We start from the raw sequence: 21554 nt of genomic DNA, 5'->3' as shown, positions 1-21554 counted from the left end.
GAACAGACTGCGAATCCTAACAGGATTCCTGACAGGACACTGTAGATTAAATGGACATTTAAAGAAAATTGGAATAATCCAAGATGGCACATGTAGATTCTGCAAAGAAGCAGAAGAGACACCAACACACTTACTAACAAACTGCGGAGCTACACTAGCCCGCAGGAGGAAGTGTTTTGGGATGTACAATGTGACCATAAAAGAACTACAACCACTGAAACCGGGCCTATTAATCAAGTTTCTTGATGAAATAGGACTCACCGATGTGCTTTAAGTAGAGCACAGGGGATACAATAGCTCTTAAAGGGCGCAGTATACCATACCCTGAATTATTACATCTATCTATCTATCTATACAGAACATTTAAAAGAACTATTTAAAAAATACTAATAATCCAATTGTCAAAAAATATCAAATTTCCTGACATATAGATATTTTAGATATATAAATATTGCATCTACCTATCGATACGGAACATTACTCTTAAGAAAATTATCGATATGTTGGGAAACGACATTGAAACAGAAAATATACAACGAATATTTACGAAAGTATCAATAACTAACTTGATGTTAATAAATGTATCATCACATGATCCATATTACATTTATATCAATCTATTTCAAATATAAAATCAGTTTCTTGTATAATCTAAAAAGTATTGTTATTTTTTGATAATTTCCCACGCATATTAATTATTTGTTAAAAACCCATAATGTTTATGAATTTGTTTTTAATAATATTATAACCTTTATTTCACGTTCAGCATAACCTGATATGAAATATATAAAAAACTATTTGCTCATATTACATACATGACAATGAAAAATTATTTTTAGTTAATTAACTATGTAATGTCTAGTACTTAAAATTACTTTACATTTATCTGAAAATATTTTTCTTTATAATACTTAAATAAACTTTGGTATGTTTGTTGTAACTTCTCTTTTTGTACTTGTTTAAAGGAAAATATATAAATGAAAATAAAAATATTTAATTGTTTTTATAGATTGTTGTCCATATTTTTGAACGCTGGAACGTCAATGGGACCCTCTCCTGTAGGCCTTTTGAACAGTGGCCCCCATTGTCCTTTTTGCGCATAAAATTGTATCTGCCTTGGACAGTCGGCGTCCTGGCCTCGTGGCCAACAATGGAGGGCTATCCCATTTCCTGAAAGGTCCAACTGCAAAGTTTCCCTGTGGAGAGGGGAAAAAAGATAGCTGGAAAGTGTATTTTCACTTGTAATTGCCAGGCGGCTAAGGACGGTCGGGCAAAAAAGTCGAGAGCACTCGTGGCACCCCTTGTTAAATTACACTCCTTTCTTCTCTTCTGACGGCTGATTATCCAAGAAACCCCTTTCAACACGAAGAACAAGATAAACAATGGGGTTTTATGGCTTATCTGAATATTTTTAACTCTAATTCAAAAACGGCACTTAATTATATTTGACACAAATTTTAACGCGTGCTCCTTTTAAAGTTAGGCAAAATACATTTTGAATTCCTATCTGCCATATTACACTCACATTGATATCTGAATTATAAGAAATATATCGATACATTTGATTATTCGATTATTTCGTTTTCGGCACGTAGAAGAAAATATTTTAATAGAAATGATAAATAGTGTTTTTAATCTTTTTAAAAAGATAGTATATACCTACTCATAATTTTTTTTAGATCTAATTGTACGTGGAATATTTAATTTTTTGATGTTTAGGTTTACCAAGTTTTGTTTAATTACTTCAGCACATTTATATTTTATATTTGTATTTATTTCACTACAATCTACCATGATCCAAGGAATAGTAGTTTTTTTGTATCTAGTTCTTCTAATTTTTAGAACAATCTATGAGTAGGAATTAACTTTTTATAAAGAAAAAATACTTTCGTGTATATGCCTGCTATTTTTGCATATCGATAAAATTAACTGTTTTTGTCGGATATATATTTCTAAATTTATATGTAGATTTTTGAATGAAATTTTATACGAATCTAAACCTTTTTGGTATGAAAATATCAGTTTTAGGGTGTTCATTAGGGTACGCGTATTGTTATATATTTTGCTATTATGTTTTTTTTCTTCTGCACGTTAGCAAGAACAATTGGTTAACAATAAAGAAGAAATTAAAGTAATAATTATTAAAATTTAATTAAATATTAATAATAATAATAATAATACTTTATTGCAAAAAAGAAAAGTTATAAACATTACATAGTATATAATTTAAAGTAAAATAACGGCATGGAGGGTCCGTCTGCCGGAGGTCGATTTTCATTTGACTTAAATTTTTGGTCCACACAGAGAAAAATGTACAAAAGAAAAAATTAAAAAAAAAATGATCCATAAATAAATATTACAATTGATAATTTAATTTTTAATAATTACATTAATTACTAGCATACATTATAAACAATAATTTTTGTTCTTCGTTTAATTTACAATAATATAGATATATAAATTATTTGGGCAAGCAATTTAGAATGACAAGGCTTCAAAATAAGCTAAATAATAATAAGCTAATAAAATAATAATAATAAATATAATAATATTAATATAAATTTAAAGAAGACATAGTACATTTTATTGCAAAATGCACTATCCTATCGGAGATTCGGCTTCTGCATTTAAATTTTTCTAAATTGATTATGACACAGGTTATTGACTTACTGCTTAATGATTACAAAAATTTAATCAAATATGCGCGCCACGCCTGGCACTATCGCCAAGAGTTAATATTAGAATTTAATTTTTGAATATTTTAATTAAATATTAATATTTTTGTGAGTATTTGTATTAAATTTTCTATATCGATCCCTTTCACCAATATATGGGTAATTATATAAACAATAATTTTCCATATCGATATGTATATACACACACACAAAGTTTTTGTAATGCAATTTTAACGTAGTTCTACAAAAACAATTACCAACTAATAGAGAGGAATATGAGTAAAAATAATGTAAAAAAACCACCTTGATATCAGAAAACAATTCGTCTTGGAATGCAAAACAGATTATTATATTTATTTAAACTTATTAATTGAAATAATCGTACATCATCATCGTTGAGATGCCAAAAAATTATCCATACTTTTCTAGGTCTATTACTCGATAATAATCTTACAGTATATATAATAGGAACATTCATATGTTGTCCTAATTAATTATCGTCCGAATCTCAACAGTTTAGGAGTTATTTAATTTCTTCTGATTTTTTAAGATTTCACGACCTTGCTTCAAATAAACAAATAACTAAAAGGTTTTGGACAAATTTAGTAGTGTAATTGCTGAAAAAAACTAAATCGGATACTCACTAACCTCTCTTTAAAGTTCTTTAATGTATATCAATTTTTATGGCACACAAAAAACAAAACTTTGTGATCAATATGTCGATGACGCTTCAGGTTCGCACTGTGTTTCGACGGATTGATTTCCAACAACCTGAAAATTTTTAATTAATATATTTCTCTCGTTCACACTTTATTAATGAATAAATAAATTCAACTCGTTCAATTAATAAAATGTATAATTAGCAAGTACTAAATAAAAACACGGCGCTGAATTAGACACTATTCAAGACCGCCAGGTTGTGCGGGTTTAGTCGCCCCTTAGCGCCGTTGTTTTGATAATTTTATTGTTCACAACAGGACTCCCTCAATAAATTTTACAACCTTGTTATTCCGTTTATTAATTAATTGTCTTATCAATTATTATGTTAATTTCTAAACTAACTAGTCTCAAAAGGGACATAATAATTACGTTAAAACTAGTTTCACAGCTTATTTTGAATAATATATTGTAATTAATGTTACACAAATCAATAGAATTTTTTTAAACATCAACCGTTGATGATTGTTATGCAGTTTTAACCATCCCAAACCATCCCTTTCAAAAAAATTAGAACCAAAGATATAAAATAAAACTTTTGAATTTTTTTGTTTATTTCACACTTATTTTACTTTACATGACATTTAAACGTTGATGACATCAAACTAAAAATAATTCAGCTTCCTGATGGTTGTAATATTGTTAAAGTTGAATACAATACAGAGGAGTTATGAATTGTTAATTGGAACATACACTGAACTCCAGAAAAAAAATTGCCATACCATACCAGCTCGAAAATGTTTTTTATTGTTATAAAAATTTGTAATTATATGTTTAAAAAAAGATTTAAACCGTAATTGATTTTTTAAATTATCTACTCTCTTGACACTATTTTTAGATTTTATAACAACTAATCACATTTAATACGATCCGGCTTATTATTTCCTCATCCAACATTAAAAAAATCATACTGATAAATAATAACATTGAAATACACGCACAAAAAATCTAGAAAACCCGTTGTTAATAAAAAAAGTTAAGCTGTATGTCGGGTAACTGGTATAAACAGTAAAATTTTGTAAACTATAAAACCTTTCGGATGATTTATCTGTAATAATATTCTTGCTCTGAAACAAAATCTACAAATAACAACTAATTTTTAGTAAAAATTGTCCAATCATAACTAATTTTCAATAAAAATTTACAAAGTGTCACTAATTTTTAGTAAGAATTTTCCAATTACAAGTAATTTTGAATCAAAATCTACAAATTAAAACTAATTTTATGTAACAATAGATCGGTTACAAATCAGGATTAACACAAACTGGTCAATAACAACTATTTTACAGTAAGAATTGAAAAATTACAATTAATCTTTCTTAACAATTGACAAATTACAAACCCTATGTAGTATGAATTGACCAATCTCAAGCTAATCTCCAGTACGAAAGACCGATCAGAATTAATGTTAACAAAAATTTAATCAATTACTGTATAAGATATGTCCAATCACTACTAATTTGTGGGATGAACTGACAAATTACAAATCATGTTTAGTAAAACATAGTAAAAGCTATAACCGTTTGTATTTATGAGCTTTAAAAGATGATTTACGTTGAACTTGAAGTTGAATTCGTTTGAAACAATGTCTACCTTACTGAGTGATTTTTTGTTGTTGTAAATTGACATCTATCTAATCTCATTTAATATTATTCGGTTTGTTATTTTCTTATCTTGTTATGTACATAGCGTAAGCAAGTATCTACTAAATAAAAAATAAAAATACGGCGCTGAATAGACACAATTCAAGATCGCCAGACTGTACGGGTTTAGCCGGCACTTAGCGCCGTTGTTTTAATAATTTTATTTCTTACAAAGGGACTCTCCGGTTGAATATGTAATATATATATATATATATATACATTCAGTGTCACAAAAATTGATCGGTTACAAATCAGGTTTAGTTGGAACTGACCAATCACAACTATTTTTTAGTAAAAATTGAAAAACTAAACTAATTTTTCATAAAAATTCACCAGCCACAAATTATATTTAGTAAGTATTGACGAATCTCAAACCTTTCACCTCAAAAAAGCCGACTCCTCATAGAAAAATGGTTTCCGGTTCAATAAATTTTACGACCTTGTTATTCCGTTTATTAATTAATTGTCAAAGGAACATATATCCAAATCCGTTGAGACCATTAAAAAGTACGTTAAATTTCCAATAAGATGTGATCAATACTAAACTTGTAAACGTTCGTGAAATAAGCGTTTTAGTAGAGAGTACTTTGAAGAATTTTTTTTCAAAGTTAAAAAACTTACTATGGTGATTCTAAACTATTTTCAAACCTAGAGATCATCAAATTTATGAAAACGTACTCCATTTTTAGTGGTGCAATTGCTTTTTTTAGTTATTTTTTTCAAAGATGAAGAAATTGATGAAGGAAAAGAAAAAACCGTGGTTGAAGGATTGGTAGGGGTAGAAAGATAAATAGTACTACAAAATGAAAATAACTTAAGGAAATTTTGAATGAATTTGTTAAACATTTTTTAATTTTGATTCGAAATGCTCTTCATCCACCGCAATATATTTTCGACGCGATGCCGTCGCATTAAACCAGCAAAACCCGAACATAAAATGTATATCAGCGTATATAGAAGTTCAATAGAAAAAGTAGCCACCGTGTTAATAAGATATCACATAGATAAATAAAAATCTTTTGAATCTTAAAACTCTATTATTACGGAGAATAATAATGCAATAAACCTTTAATCAAAGTTGCAGTCGTGTTGGTAAATAATTTAAACACTTGCACTATTTCGCTTTAGAACACAAATTTAAAAAAACTTTAATAAATTCATTTAAAATTTTTTAAAGTATTTTTTCCACCTTACCGGCAGCTACGGTTTCTTCCTTTCCTCCATCAATTTCTTCATCTTTGAAAAAGTAATTAAAAAAGCAATTAAACCACTAAAAAGGATATTAAATGGAGTACGTTTTCTGAAATGTGCTGGTCTCTAGGTTTGGAAATAGAAGATTAGAATAACCATAGTAAGATTTCAAGTTTGAAAAAAATTTTTTTTCGAAATTCTCTCTACTAAAACGCTTATTTTAGGAAGGTTTACAAGCTTACGATTGATCACATCTTATTGGAAATGTAACGTACTTTTCAATGTTATGAACGGATTTGTTCAAAACCTTTTAGTTTTGGAGTTCTCATTGTTTATTTGAAGCAATATCTTGAAATCTTAAAAAATCAGAAAAAAGTGGAATAACTCCGAAACTGTTGAAACTCGGACCATAGTTAATTAGTACTTTTTGGTTCTATTGGGTTGTCCGGAAAATAATGCAGGATTTTAAGTTTTCATTAAAAAAAATCTATATAAAATATTCTGTTTACGTTTACAGGATTACTCATTTGTATGAATGTCAACACTTATTAATCCTCTTCCAAATGATATTGTTTGTTTACCTCTGTAGCATTCCGCTACTTGGAAATAATTCAGTCATCCTTATAATGTCAAAGCAAGAATTTCGTACGATTTGTCAACCTTAAATTTAAGGGGACCAGGGTTTGGCACACCCAAATTTTACATTGTTATGTTGACAATACATGATTTGTTTTCATTTGGTGCCGATGTAAATTGTAAAATTGTTTTTGTTGCCCCGCCAAGGGTTAAGATTTCTCCAGTGTTTATGGGCCTGGCCTGCTTTAGGGAACTCCCCCCCCCTAATTATAGCTGCTTTACTTCCTTCCCAACTAGCCGACTTTAACCCCTAGCAGCTCCGATGCATGGGAGGCGGATGTTGGCTTGATGTAAGCCCTATTCCGGCCCACAGTAGGCTTCAAGTTCAACACACCTCCCCTTCCAGCCTGCCGCTGCGAACAGCATCATCCCTTATCCAAAGGGCTTAGCTTTCAAGCTATCGCGATCCTTTGTAGCTTTATTTGTATATTTTTTTTCTCTTCTCTCAATTTGCATTCTGTTGGTTAGGGACCCAACGAACGATGCTGTCTGTCAAGTTGTAAATCCTTACCCCCTACCCACACACACAAATACTTGACTTATACAAGGGATCTAATAATAAAAATTAAAAAAAAAAAAAATAATTTAAAAAACTCGCAGGCCGATTACAGTCGCTAGGTTACTTATCGTTACGTCCAATAAAATTTTATGTCTGTCAATATATGTCAAGACTGTCGATGCATGTAGTCATCTTTTATTTCTGTCCAAGAAATGGACAACATAGCGAACTTGACAAACGACGTTACCGACTTTGGGGTTCCCTCGAACGTCGAATTTTTTTTTAGCGAACAATAGCTACCCTATTGTTCACCCATGGCGAGGGTGATATCACGAGGCGCTAGGGGTCGCCTATGGACACGTTTAGGTGGGACAAATGCCCCCTCCCATCACAGAAGGTAGGCGAATCCAATTTCGGGCTAATAAGGACTCGGCTCCTGATCTCTGCAGCAAACTGATCCTAGCTTCTCTAACTGGTTAAACCGTAAGTGCTTTTTGTCTCCACCGATTAAGCTCCTCCGTTCGCTCAATTTTCAATTATTAATTATTAATTGCCACAAGAAAGTTTGAGGCCTGTTTCTTTTAGTTTGTATAAATTTTACCATTAAGTTAATAAATTTATTTTTGGTCAAGAAGGTTTTGTTTTACTTTTGCTTTTCATTTTACTTTTCTTTATTTTAATTCCCCCACGCTTTCATCACAGCGCACTCTGCTGATTTGGCTGTACGTGGGCTTTGGAAACTGCGAGCCATTTCCCGGACTTAAGGTAAATTTAGGTAACCGAAGTCCGTCGCAGGATAGAGCAAAGCTGACACCTGGTAGCAGAGAAGAAGAAAAAACATCTTAAAACATAAGATTNAATTATTTTGATTAAAGAACATTGCTTTAAAGTAACTAGTTTCTTTTTTTTTGTTTAATACCAAAATCCTGCATTATTTTCCGGACAACCCAATATTTTTAATGTAGAATCTACGGGCAAAGTTTGTAACACGAGTAGATAACAATAGATTTCTGTTTATTCTTGTTTATTTAGATAGAGTATCTACAGTACCAAGGCAAACGGCTCGTTTAGGTTTAAATTGTACCGTTAATAGAGCCAGTTAAATTTTAGAGGGCAATATCGAAAGGGCATAGTGGTTATGACTTTACCAAATGTGCTAAGTGCCTCTATTACTCACACATTAATGAACTTAATAAACATCTCATGATGCTAAATTCTCAAAAGGGAAAAATGTTAAAATGCTCTTCTTTTGTTTTATTCCTGTTTTATCATTAAAGTTGAAACTTACTTTCATAATGAAACTTAAGCTAATCGGACGCAAATACCGTCGGCGTAATCTATTTATCAACATTAAAAACGAATTATTGGACCTGGTTGAGTCGAAAACAATTAACCGTGCTAAATCGTAGTCATTAAACAAACAAGTGGGATCAGAAAAGGGATGCGAGAACGAGCCGGCGCATTAATCATTGGGAAAGGGTTCGAAACGTCATTGATTTTAGTCCGGTAGAAATGAATTGAAATGAAACTAGATCCATTCAGGTTAAATCAAGGCCTGGGTCCGTTTGATCTCGCAGTACTTTTCAGTTTATACACGGCTGTTTATCTATTTTTTAATATCCACTCGTTTTGATTAAACCAAACAGCTTTAATTAAATACAAAAACTAATTTAATAATCCTAACAATCTAGATATTCTCAACAAATTTGGATTTAATATTTTGACCTTTTTTTCTTTGTTTGCAAGTCCTGCCTTATCTCGCATCACTTTGTTAAAAAACGGTTCTTATTGTATTTTTACGTTTCAAATAATAAAATTCTTACAACTTTTAAATACAGAATAAATATAATATTAGTTACTAAAATTTTAAAGTTTTTGATTGAAAAACAACAAAAGAATATACAGGGTGTTCTTTTTAGATGGCCCGGCTGAATTTCTCTTGAACGAATGACGCTATCAAAAAACAAAAAATTCGAATTTAATATTTTTTCAGTCTTTTTTGAAATTCGATATATCAATATGGTAAATTGTTGCTTGCATAATTATCAATGTATAACTAAAACTGGATATATACAGAAAAGATTATAAAATATTGACGAAAATATTGATAACCCCATGTCAAAAATAATTACATCGAATTTCCTGATATCCATAATTCATATAAAAGATATCATAACGAGTTATCGATATGAGAGATTATTTTTAACAAAATTACCTACATGCTGAAGATTGATATCGAAGATCATCGATATCAAAAAACATATCAACATTTCAGATAATAGATATACAAAGCAATCGATAGGTACGTTATTGTTAACAAAATTATCCGTATATTGATAAACGACATTAACATAGAAAATGTACAAATATATTCTCAAAGATATAGATAGCTCAATTGTGAAAATATTGAATTTCCAACTTATCGATATTTCAAATACTAGATATCATCATTAGTTATCGATATGAGAGATTATTTTTAACAAAATTATCGATATATTGGAGATTGATATCGAAGATATACAACAAATGTTGTATGTGTACCATAAAAATATCGTATTCCCAAACATATCAATATTTCAGATAATAGATATACAAATCAATCGATAGGTACATTATTGTTAACAAAATTGTCGATATATCGATAAACAACATTAACATAGAAGATAAACAAATATTCACGAAATTATAGTTAGATCAATTGTGAAAAGTAAAAATATCGAATTTCCAAACATCGATATTTCAGATACTAGATATCATCAATAGCTATCAATATGAAATATGTGGGCTTACAATATTATTGATATAATTGGATGATGAAATCGATGCAGAAAATATTTTTAAAAATGTTTAAAATAAAACAAAATAAATAATACACCACACCTGTATATAAAATATCGATATTTTAGTTTCTGTATATCCTATCTATCAGTATGAAAAATTATCCTTTGAACGCATATCCTTATAACGGTTAAGGAGATCGATATAAATTATGCAGCACAAATATTCACGAAAATGTTGATCGTCCACTTGCTAAAAAGAAAAAAATATCGAATTTCCATACATTTCGATATTTTAGATTCTGTATATCATAGCTAGCTATTGGTATGGAATAACCCGCAGCACAAGCAGAGATCTGGAACATAATCTATTTCTGGAGAATGTAGAGAAAATTGAGTTGGCAGATTAGGAAAAATCGACCACGTTTCATCAATCTGTCATCGTTTAAGACAGTTTTCAAATGTTTTTCCCTTCATCAACTTAACCACCAAACTAGAATCATTCCTCGCCATTCTTGCTTACCTATGCGACGATGAATCCGAGCTAATTACCCTCCAATCCATTTGCTGTTCCCAAAAAGAGGAAATTCAATCACTTAGCATTATTAATGCTCGCCAGAAACGCTCATTGCCTCTTTCCTTGCTACAATCTCCTTGGAAGATGAACACTATGATGAAAGCTCCTAACTTAATGAGGAAAAAACTGAACTTATTAAAAAGATCGCCGCTAAAGATAAGAAATTCGTCAACTAAAGGAGCTTCTCGATTGGGATACTCTCCGAAAAATTGTAATATTTCGAACCAGTCATTTTGCCCCCACTATCAATAAAGATTCTCAAATCCAATGCATGTTGAAAGTTCGAACAACCCTTGAAGAGAAAATTAACTCCATACAAAACAATTCAAGTCAATTTCTCAGGAATTGTCCAAACTTTAGAAAGGGAACGACCAACTTCTAAATGAAATAAACAAAGTACACGATAATCTTCATTCTACATCTACAGCCTGTCTGAGCAATTTCCGTTCCACCCTGCTCACCCCAAGGCCAATAAAACTTCGCATTAAAATAGTTTATGACAATTTTGCCGCTGGCCTTGGCAATTTCTTAAACAAAGATCTCTTCAAGACCCTTTCGACGACTGGTGAATTCTCTTGCAAAATTTTATTCGTCAATTATGAGACCTCTATCCACGACTTCACCATCAAGAGTTCCTTATTTTGTGTAGTGAAAGCGATATTGCTCAGAACAAGATTAAATCCTTAAAACTTGGATATGGTGAATTGGTTTCTAAATACTCTCGGACAAACCTTTTAGCAATTGCCATCCCGCACAACCACAATCTCCTTGCCTGGTCATCTGTCAATCTAGCCATCTAATGAATGAACAAATTACACTGAAACTTAGCACGAAAAAAACGCAAGTTAGTAATATTTCTTCAGACATAATCAGATTGTCATATCGTCCACATTTCTCCAGAGAAGCCCGGACACGCATCCCCTCGGAGCTTGCATCAATGATCGTTAAACCGAAGCTAACCGGAGAACTTGTCAGCCCTGGATCTGCACTCCCGATGAAATCTGCCTTCAGGACCCAACCACCACGCCGGACATCTCTAACGCCCTCGACTTTTTAGACCCAGTATTAACAACTTAGTGCCTCTTGGCTTGATGATTGTTCCTTGTACTTCGATAGATGTAGCTATGATCCTTCATTTTGTTGCGCAAATTTTGTTGCGTCAACCTTTGCAGACTTAGACTAAGAATAAGACTCATACATCAGAACATATTGGAAAGCTCTTGTTTGGATGCCCTTTGCATAACGCCCATTGAATTTATGAGTCAATTTTTAATGTCTTCATAATTGCAGATTCTTTTTCAGAAAGATGTTTTCCCAATCTTTATACACCAATTTTTTTTAGACCGAATTTAAATTTGAAAATTGTGACATAGGTACACGAACTTAGTGCTATTGATTTATGTACATCCCTTTCATATTCCTTTTTCTTAATCTGTATATACAGACCCCCATTGTTAAAAGGAATAAAGTTTGTGTTATATCCGGTGACTTTAATATCCATTTTCATGATCATGATGACAAAAAAGTTAAAGAATTTGAATATAGATTATATTTACAAAAATATTGATAGCCCACGTGTTAAAAAGATAAAATATCAAATATCCATTTTATTCAGATATCGAGTTTGTGACTTTATGCTCTTTCTCATAAATTCTTTAGCAGTTGTTCTTTGACATCCACTTTTGAAATGTGTAAAAAACCATCGTATATATATATATAAAATATTAATATTTTAGATACTAGGTATTATTTCTTGCTATCGATTATTAAGAATAATCGATAAATTGTTTACCAAAATCGATAATATCTACTATAAAATAATATCAACGAAAATATCGATAACCTCATATGTCAAAAATCAAAAGTACCTAATTTCCATACATATCGTTATTTTACCTATTTTACTGGTTATATCTATCGATATGCGATGATATTGTGAATATAATTTCTAAAATATTGATAAACGAGATCGATACGCAAAATATAAAAACTGAATAGTCAAAAAAATATCGATAACCACCTTGCCTAAAAAAATATCGAATTTCCAAACATATTGATTTATAGATATCAGAGTACATATTTCTCATAGGGGCATTCTACCCACTTTCAATCTTTTTTTATCTTTTGACAATATATGATTTTAGAATGCATAAAAAACGTGTATATTTTATATACTTATTATCACATTTAGCTATCGATGTTGGCGCATTATGATTAAGAAAATGATCGATGTATCTGTTAAACAGATCGATACAGAAAATAAAAAACGAATATTCACGATAATCAATTAGTTAATCTTTGTAACTATTGATGTACTTGTAATCGTAAAATCACGATCAGCGGCGTATTTAGCCGAGGGTTGTGGGTTCGAATCCCGCTCGTGACACTGACTTTTTTTATCTGAACCAAAACTTTACATAAAAAATAATTAATTGAAAAACGTTATTCGATCAATCGGACCACGAACTATAATGAATTCACGATAATATTTATTACCAACTTGTCACGAATACATACATCGAATTTCTAAACATATCGGTCTTTTTCCGATATCTAGCCTTTTGGTTATAATATAATTATTTGGGCACTCTCAACACGACACGCAAGAATGGCACAATTACGCTGAAAACAAACACTTTGAGCCCTGATGATGATCTCAATAAAGAACGAAACGTTGGCACGATAAAGAAAATGTTGTTCTCAAACCTACAACACACCAAACCGCCTCTCACGATTTCTGAATAATAATATAATTATTGTTATTTATCGAATGTTGCAAAAAATATTACTTATTAGTTGGAAAAAATTTTAAATTTAACAACGTTGTGTAATAAATTTTCAAACTTCAAAGTTTTTCTTTCCAGAAAATCTAAGGAAAAAGGATTCGTTTCATAAATTCCTACTTTTGTCGTAAATTTAATCAAGGAAAGTTTATATTTTTTAAATTTATTTTTTGTTTCAACAAAGTGTGACTTAATGCTAGTTCTGGTGTAAGTAACTTACTTGGAGGTTTGTAGTGCTAGTTAAATCTTACAAGGCTATAGAGGAACCGATATATTGAGGGAGCCTGACAAAATGTCAGTTTTGTGCGTCTGTTATTCAAGTATTAATGAGGATATTAAACATCAAATATTCAATGTATTTCAGTTAGAGTTATGTATTTGTAATATGTACGGAGTGTGGGATGTTTTTTCGTAAAATCACTAGTATTGAGTCATTTCAAGGTTCTTCTTTTGTTTTTTCCTCTCCAAGGTGTGATTTAATTACTCACGGTTAATTGGTCGAATCGGAAGTCGGCGAGAAGTTTGAACGAGGTTGACTTTTTAATTCCGCCGAGCCGTCCCGGAGGAAAGGAAGAGGCGATTGTCAGGGACGTGAAAATGGTGAGAGAAGACGTTATCAAGGAAAACAGAATTGTCAACCGACTGTCGATAACGCCGGTAGCTTTTCTCCTTCCGACCCGATTCAAATCGCAAAAGTTTCCCGAGTTATGAAAGGATATTCACGCTTTTGTTTCTTCCAGGTGGGCTTTCAATGGGGAGAGGACGAACTCCAAAAGGATGCAAACTGGCATTGAGAAATTTGTGTTTTTTCATCGTCAAATCGATGTAGAATTAAGATGGAAAAAAGAAATGAGCCAGCACTCTCATTATGAGACTCGTTCCGTCAGAATTTTCATGAAGGATGCATCTACTTCATATCTTCAACTTAGGAGGGACTTCTTAATTTCCGTCTGCGCCCTCAGGTCCTGAGACTTCACTTTCTATCTCCAGGGGTTTCGAACTTTCTAGGCCGGCCCCGTTTCGTTTCTTCGGATAAGAAGTTATTCCTGTTAAGCTTTGAAACCTGATTGTACCCAACATGAATATCTATGACCCAAATAATGTGTCTATTAAATTTTAGGATAGGCTGTTTAGGAACAAAAAGAAAGTATAAAATCTCTCTCTAATTTTTGTATCTACGAATAGTAGATATATGTTTTTCCTTAATATTATTTTAAATTGTATCAATACAGATTGCTCATTCCGGGTGCCAATTGGAAAGTAAGAGAATCATTTAAAAAAGGGATAATTTCCAAAATGTCAGCTCAGATCAGGCATTATTACTTAAATGAGAATTAAGGTTTTTTGTCATTTACGATTCTTTCAAACTCACTGGTTTTTCTCGTTCCGAGTTATTTCTGGCTCACAGTTATTTTTCTTGACCGTTCTATCTCGCTGAGGTTTGTTTTCTGGTTTACTGTTTTTTCTTGGTTAGTATTCTTTCCAAGTCACAGTTTTCTGAGTTAACAGTAAAGTTCATAGTACTGTTTTGATCATGGTTCTTTCCAATTCACCCTTCTCTGTCGTACACGGTTCTTTCCAGCCCACTATTCGCTGACATTTACGATTCTTTCTTGATCAAAATTCTTTCCAGCCCACTGTTTTTTGTTTGTTCACAGATCTTACAGGGTTACGGGTCTTTATTGCTCATAACTCTTTTTCGTTCTTGGATCTTTCCTAATCCTGGCTCTTCATAGGTCAAGGTTTTTTCTCGTTTACAGTTCTTTCCAACTCACTGTTCTCTGACGATCACGTTACTTTTTTGATCATGGTTCTTTCTAACTCACGGTTCTTTCCAACTCACTATTCTTTCTCGTTCATTGTGCTTTCCAGCTCAAGGTGATTTCCAACCCTACGTTCTCCGTCGTACACGGTTTTTTCCAGCTCACTGGTTTTTCCCCGAAGATCTTTCAGGGTCACGGTTCTTTATAACTCATGGTTTTTTACTATCATAGTTCTATCCTAAGCCCGACTCTCTTTAAAGCCCATGGTGCTTTTCTATCTCGTTCATTGTGCGTTCCAGTTCAAGGTTATTTCCAACCCTCTGTTCTCTGACGTTCACGGTTCTTTCTAGCTCGCTATTTTTTCGTAGATCTTTCAGGCTCACGGTTCTTTATAGCTCATGGTTCTTTCTTGTCCACGGTTTTTGTAGCTATATGGCTTTGTCTTTATTTCTTATATCTTCTTACCTTTGTCCTTTCGTCTGTCTCTTTCTCTCTCTCTCTTTCCTTCTTCTTTTCTTCTGTCTCTGTCTTTCTTTATCTCCGTTGCTATCTTCCTGCGTTTCTTTATTTCTCATAAGATATTTTTCTTTATCTTGAGATAAATAGTCGTAAGCAACCAAACATCCCCAAACAATTTCTCACGTTTGTCCAAAGGATTCTTGCCTGGATGCCGACCTCGATTCACTACAACGTTTTCTTTTTTGCAAGAAAGTTATCAGTTTCTGAGATATTTAAAAAAATACAGAGAAAATGGTTTTATGGTCTAAAAAAAATTAAACAAAACATTTTTCACTCTGTAGATATGATTTTTCAACAATCCAAATAAAGGAGTAAAAAAATCTTGAATCCTTTGAGAAAAGTTTATTCAAACTGGACTTAGAGTAATCAGACCGGGAATGTTTTATGCGGAGGGCAGTTCGGTTAAAACGTCCTCATCAAACTCCGATCGTCGGCAATGAAGTTTCTATTGGATATACTAAGGCATTCAGCGAGACCTGAATTCCAACAAGATGGTAATTTTTACCGAGGTATCGATTGGGCCGAGTTTGCGGCACGCATGATTACGCATTCCGCTTATTCAGGTACATTGGAAGAAAAAGTCCAAAAGCTGCCTTTAAAGTCGATAGAAACATTGACACGAGTTGTAATTGGAATCGCCAACTTTTCAATATAGAAAAATTATTCTGCTCAATACCAATAATTTAAAAAAAAAGCGCTAATACCAAGTTTTGTCGCGGTAGAAACTAAAAAGGCATGAGTTACTGGAAACGGGAAATCGTGTAAAAAAAGCCATAATTGAAACGGCAAGGAAGGCGATATATCACAAACGGTCTTGTACATAATGAAACCGCATCACGTTCTCACGGAAAATATGCGGTCTCCATACAAGATAGCTGCTTCATATTTTATTAAATTAGCAATATTCCGAGGTGAGGTTGTTCCCTTTGTCTTCATATTTTCCCCTTACGTCTTAATTCAAAATTCCCGCAACAAAATACGGGGGGGGATTTTGTAGCACAAGACAGTCTGTGCGTCGATTCTATTTCTTAAGGACTACATTCAAAAACAAAATTATTTTGAAAAAAAAAACATATAGGTTTGGTTTTAACGTGGGCGAATAAAAGGGCTTAACTCGATCGGATTAGGGTGGAAAAACTCAAAGACGTCCAGCCTAATTCAACTGCAGATCTCGTACTATTAAACTTCTATTTTACTTAGTTTTATAAAGTTTACATTTCACTCCCTGCCTGTTCTTTTGTTGTTCACTGTTCAAAAATCTATTCAATATTTCACATGTTAACAAGAAATGGAGTTATTTTTTTGTGAAATAAGGAAGTGATATTTTGATATAAATTGACAGGTAGGACATAAGGGAGAAGTTGTTTGTTATAAAATAAAAAGAAAGGTGTGTGAGAGAGGGGAAGAGAAGAGAGAGATATAAAAACATAGAAAGACAAAAATAGAGAGAGGAAGATAGACATACACAAAGACAGATAGGTAGAAAGGAACATAGCAACAAAAACAAAGCCAGAAAGAGAGAAACAGTGGAGGAACAAACAAAAGAGAGCTACGTAAGGAATAATACAGAGAGAGGGGGGGGGAAGCAAGGAAATAAATAAAGAAAAAGTTATATAAATAGATAGAGGGATAAAGAGGGGGGAGAGAGCAATATAAAGAAAGAAAGCGAAAGGTAAAGAGCAAAAGGAAGATAGCAGCAAAAAGAAAGAAAGAAAAATCAAGAGAGAAAGAGAGATAGAGTGAGGAAGATAAAAACAAAAATAAAAAATATAAATCGAGAGTTAGAGGGAGGAAGATAGCAGCAAGAGAGAAAGAGAGAGAGAGTAAGATGACTGAAGTAGCAAAAAAAACAAAGAAACAATAGAGAAAAGAGGAGCGTGAGAGGAAGATAACAGGAGAAAGAAAGAGAGAAAAGTAAAGAGAGAAATAGTGAGTAAGAGGAAGATAGCAACAAAAAGAAAAAAGAAAAGTCAAGAGAGAAAGAAAGAGTAAAAGGAAGATAACAACAAAAAGAAAAAATAAAGAGAAGTAGAAAGAGGAAGATAGCAGCAAGAGAGAAAGAAAGAGCGGGCAAGATGGAGGGAGCAGCAAAAAGAAAGAAAAAACAATAGAGGAAGATAGCAGCAAAAAGAAAGAAAAAGCAAGAGAGATAGAGAGAGGAAGATAACAGGTGAAAGAAAGAGAGAAAGAGTTAGTAAGAGGAAAAAACAACTAAAATAAATAAAGAAAGAACAAAAGTTAACGGGAGGAAGATAGCAGCAAAATAAAGAAAAAGCATGAGAGAGAGAGAGAGAGAGAGAGAGAGAGAAAGAGAGACAAAGTCGAAGAAAACAACAAAAAGAAAGAAATAAAGAGCGAAAGAGAGATAGAGAGAGAGAGAGAGAGGAAGATAGCAGCAAAAAGAAAGAAACAGTAAGATAGTAAGAGAGATCCATCAAAAAGTCAACGGGATAGCGCGAGGGAGAAAAGATGAGAGGATGATACCATTAAAAACAAATAAAGAAATATATTAGTAGGTAGGTAGAGAGAGAGAGAGGGAAAGAGAAGAAAAGAGAAAAAGGGAGAAGGAAGGAAGCGAAAGAGAACAGCGTAATGAAGCAAAAAGAGAAAGCGAGAGAGTGACAGAAAGGGAAGGTATACATGTGAAAGAAAGAGATACAGATAAAGAAAGTAAGTGTATGAGAAGAGAGAAAATGTTAAGATGATGAGAATTTGGTCTTTCAATACATCCTGTCATCTTGTTTCCTTATGTTTGCTGTTTGTTGTGTGCTCAGTTGCTCGTCTGTGTTTTATTACACCAGTTGACTTATTTGAGACGATATGGTATTTTTATGGCAGTAAATAAATCGTTCGATTATTATGATTTATGCCAATGGAAAAGTGGGTGGATTTAGGATACAATTTACCTCATCTATTGATCATTCCCTGCTTTTTGCAAGGAGCATGTTACATTTTTATGCATTGTGAAGGGGTTTTCTCCCTTGGCAGGCTCTTTTCTGGTAAATAGGCCGAGGTTGAACCCTTTCCTGCGCATAATGTCGTAGAGCGTTCGGCCCGAATGACCGGGCATTCTTTATTGGACCATCGGCGAATAACGTTCGACGTGACATGAGGTGAATAATGCCTGTTCGGCCCATTGATCCGGGAGGCTTCTTCACTGGGAGGCAATACTCTAAAAGCTGCCGATTCTCTCGGTCCGACGCGAAACACCAGAAGAGACGTCGACCGATTTAATTCGGAAAATGAGAGGATTTTCCTCGAAATGAAACGGAGTAAAAAGACTTGAAAGACGGGGCAAAACGTCGAAACCGACGAGGCGAAAAGGAACGCCACGTTGGAAAAACCTTTGTTTTAACTTTGAAAAGTTGTATTTCATTCTGAGATTACTTTTCAGAACGAACACAAGAACAGAAATGGCTGAATTATCTTTAAGAAACTGACAAAACTGGCCCAATTAAGAACAACGACTGTCTTATAAATCACCTGGTTCTAAAGCAATTAGAACGCCGCTCCCTGACTGAACCGATTTGTATCGTACAGAATTGTTCAGGTTTAAAGAACTTAGTCTAGATCTGATTTTTCTCAACATGATCAAATGTAACACCAGAAAATTCAATGACTAATCATTGGGGATGAAACAAAAAATGCATCTAACCAGTAATGCATCTATGCATTGTCCTTTCCTCCTCTGCAATAGTTCTTTGTATTTGGAAAGGTAAAGAACAAGAAATGTAGACAAATAGAAAGAACTAGGAGGTGAAAAAACAAATAGAGAATCTAGCAGAGAGAGAGAGAAAGAGAGAGAGAGAGAAAGAGAAAGAGAGAGAGAGAGAAAGAGAAAGAGAGAGAGAGAAAGTGAGGAGAGAGAGAAAAAAGAGATAGAGAGAAAGAAAAAGAGAGAGTGAAATAGACAGAAGGGCAGTAAGACAGAGCAATTGCAAAATGTGTTTATCTTTCTTTACTCTTTTCTTGTATGTTCTTCTGTTTCTGTTTTTTACTATTTTCTCGGTTATGGGTCTTTTTTATGCTCTATCCCTTTAACTATCGATATATTTAACTCTTAAATAACTCACTCACTCTCTCTATCTCTCTCTCTCCCTTTATCTGTTTTTCTCTAACTTTTATCCTTATTATTAGGCACCATTTTTTATCTCCTCTCGCTCTCATTGTTCTTTTTCTAATTCACTGTTTTGTTTCTTCTACTATGACTGTGTTTTATGCTTGTCTCGTTGTATTTTATCAATCTTTTTATCATACACCTCTCTTCTTGATTTCGCCTGTTTCTCTGCTTTTTCACTCTCTTGCTATCTTTCTCTCTTTCTCCATTTCATTTACTCTCTCTCTCTCTCTATCTATCTATCTATCTATCTCTCTATCTTGACACTCTCCTCTTTCCATTTTTGTATTGTATTTACTTTCATTATTTCTAACATCTTTTTATTTCCACCATGCACCTTTCCTCATCGCTCTCGTTCTTCTTTGCCGCTTTTTTGTTCAGCTGTTTCTATTTTTATGTTTCTCTCTTTGCACTCTGTCAATTGCTTTTTTGCTCACTCTCTCTATCCCGCTCTTTCTGTTTACCTGCCTGTATCTCTACTTCAGAGCAAGACGAAGAGAGAAAGATGCTGAAGATAGCAGGAAAAAGAAAAAAGAAAAAGCGAAAAAGAAAGAAATAGTAAGAAGAAGATGCCATCAAAAAGAAAGAAAGAAAGGGAGTTAAAGAGAGGAAGATAGCAGCAGAAGTAAAGAAAAAACAAGAAAGAAAGAGAGAAAAAAGCAACAAAAATAAAGAAAGAAAATTCAAGAGAATGAGAGGCAGATAGTAACAGAAAGAAAGAAAATTAAGAGAAAGTGAAAAAGAAAAAGAGGGGAGAAATAAAAAAGGATGGCATGAATGATAGAAAGAGAGGTGGATATATATTATCAAATCTGAGTTTGATAAATTACTCGTTCCCATTCTCAGATTACAAATATAAACAACAACAAAAAATATGTTTTTTGACAAGACTCACCTCGCAATTTTGACTGTAGTAAAGTTTATGGTTTTTGGGTGGTGATCTGAAACAGAGAAACGAACATATTAAACTTAAGTGATAAAATTGAATTTAGACATTTATAATTATTGTTTACTTTTTTACGCTGTATATGTGTTAATGTAAAGATAGACGTTGGTAAAACGTAAAAGCTTAAAATACTTCATCATTAATGAAATTTGAGTACGTAAAAAAACTCACGAGAGTTGAAAAAATTTGGCAAACCAAAAGAACAAATTTTATTTTTGTAGTTGTCAAAATGTCGTCGACCCTCTATTTTATTTATATTGTCTGGCGTAAAAGCCAATTATCCCAGGTATGGCCAGTTTTCCTGGTGCGAAATTGGCGGGGCAGTTGAAGCCCTTTCAAATTGTAATCTTGGATCAAATAGAATGCCCTGTTTTATTCGAAAGTTTTAATGGCCTCCTCTCACCCCGGCCCCTGTTTCGAGGCGAGTTTCCCGGTGGGTTTTCACGCATTCAACCCTAGGGTTTACCTAACAAGGTGGATGAAAAGAGGCGAGGATGGGAAATAAAACGGATACCCCTCCTTTCCGAACCCCATGCTAAACCAAAAAACAACCCCTACTTTCAACGCTCATTCGCGATTCAGTATTTTCATATAATCCGACTCCACTTTTCGACCTTTCGACCACTGTTTTATTTAAATTCAACATCTGGAATACTCTATTGTCTGTGTATCCACAATGTGCACAATACAGACGGTTAACCATTGTCGTAA

The 21554-nt window shown here is 32.9% G+C and overlaps 1 protein-coding gene across 2 annotated transcripts in view; it reads right to left on the bottom strand.

Annotated features, from left to right (window-relative positions):
* LOC106671165 (GTP-binding protein Di-Ras2) overlaps nucleotides 1-20836 on the bottom strand; it is a 66874-nt gene extending 46038 nt beyond the window's left edge. For both annotated transcript variants that reach the window (XM_014402048.2, XM_014402050.2), the window contains exon 1: nucleotides 20793-20836. The gene's annotated coding sequence lies outside the window, so the exon portion shown is untranslated. The remainder of the gene's footprint in view (nucleotides 1-20792) is intronic.
* Between the last annotated feature and the right edge of the window lie 718 nt (nucleotides 20837-21554).

This window comes from Cimex lectularius, unplaced genomic scaffold (assembly GCF_000648675.2).
Source record: "Cimex lectularius strain Harlan isolate CLEC.00 unplaced genomic scaffold, Clec_2.1 scaffold39, whole genome shotgun sequence".
In the NCBI taxonomy this organism is placed as follows: Eukaryota; Metazoa; Arthropoda; class Insecta; order Hemiptera; family Cimicidae; genus Cimex; species Cimex lectularius.
This window is presented reverse-complemented; position numbering and strand designations above follow the sequence as displayed.